The sequence below is a fragment of the Rhinopithecus bieti genome, unplaced genomic scaffold (genome assembly GCF_001698545.2).
Source record: "Rhinopithecus bieti isolate Rb0 unplaced genomic scaffold, ASM169854v2 scaffold_61461, whole genome shotgun sequence".
Taxonomy (NCBI): Eukaryota; Metazoa; Chordata; class Mammalia; order Primates; family Cercopithecidae; genus Rhinopithecus; species Rhinopithecus bieti.
In genome coordinates this window covers 41446-42361 of record NW_016823852.1, presented here as the reverse complement: position 1 = coordinate 42361, position 916 = coordinate 41446, and positions in this window count along the sequence as shown.

The following is a 916-nucleotide window of genomic DNA, read 5'->3' as shown; positions in this document are numbered from 1 at the left end:
CCATGCCACCCATGGGAGAACGGACAGACCAACTGCAGAATATTCATACAATGGGATCTTAGGCATGATGAAAGAGAGGAGCTGGCGGGGCACCCCATGTTGATGAAGCTCCCTGAGCTGAGGGAGAGAAGCCTGCTGCAAGAGTGCCCACTAGTGAGTCCTCGCAGAGGCAAAACTCATCTATGGCGGAAAAGAGGGGACCAGCAGCTGCCTCAGGGTAAGATCACGAGCAGGGACTGGGAGGGAGGGACACAAAGGAACTTCTAGGGTGATGGACACGCTTAGATTTTATTGGGCACGGGGCTATACAGGTGCAGCCATTTTCAGAATTTATAGTTAAGATTCGTGCATTTTGGCCAGGCGTGGCCATGCCTATAATCCCAGCACATTGGGAGGCCAAGGTGGGCAGATCACCTGAGGTGAGGAGTTTGAGACCAGGCTGGCCAACATGGCGAAACCCCGTCTCTACCAAAAGTACAAAAATTAGCTGGACATGGTGGCATATGCCTGTAATCTCAGCTACTCGGGAGGCTGAGGCAGGAGAATTACTTGAACCTGGGAGGCAGAGGTTGCAGTGAGCAGAGATCGTGCCATTGCACTCCAGCCTGGATGACAGTGACACTCCATCTCAAAAAAAAGGAAAAAGAGGCCAGGCACGGTGGCTCACACCTGTACCTCCAGCACTTTGAGAGGCCAAGGCGGGTGGATCACAAGGTCAGGAGTACAAGACCAGCCTGACCAAGATGGTGAAACTCCATCTCCACTAAAAATACAAAAATTAGTAGGCCGGGCATGATGGCTCACGCCTGTAATCCCAGCACTTTGGGAGGCCGAGGTGGTCGGATCATGAGGTCAGGAGATCGAGACCATCCTGGCTAACATGGTGTAACCCCGTCTCTACTAAAAAAAAAAAAAA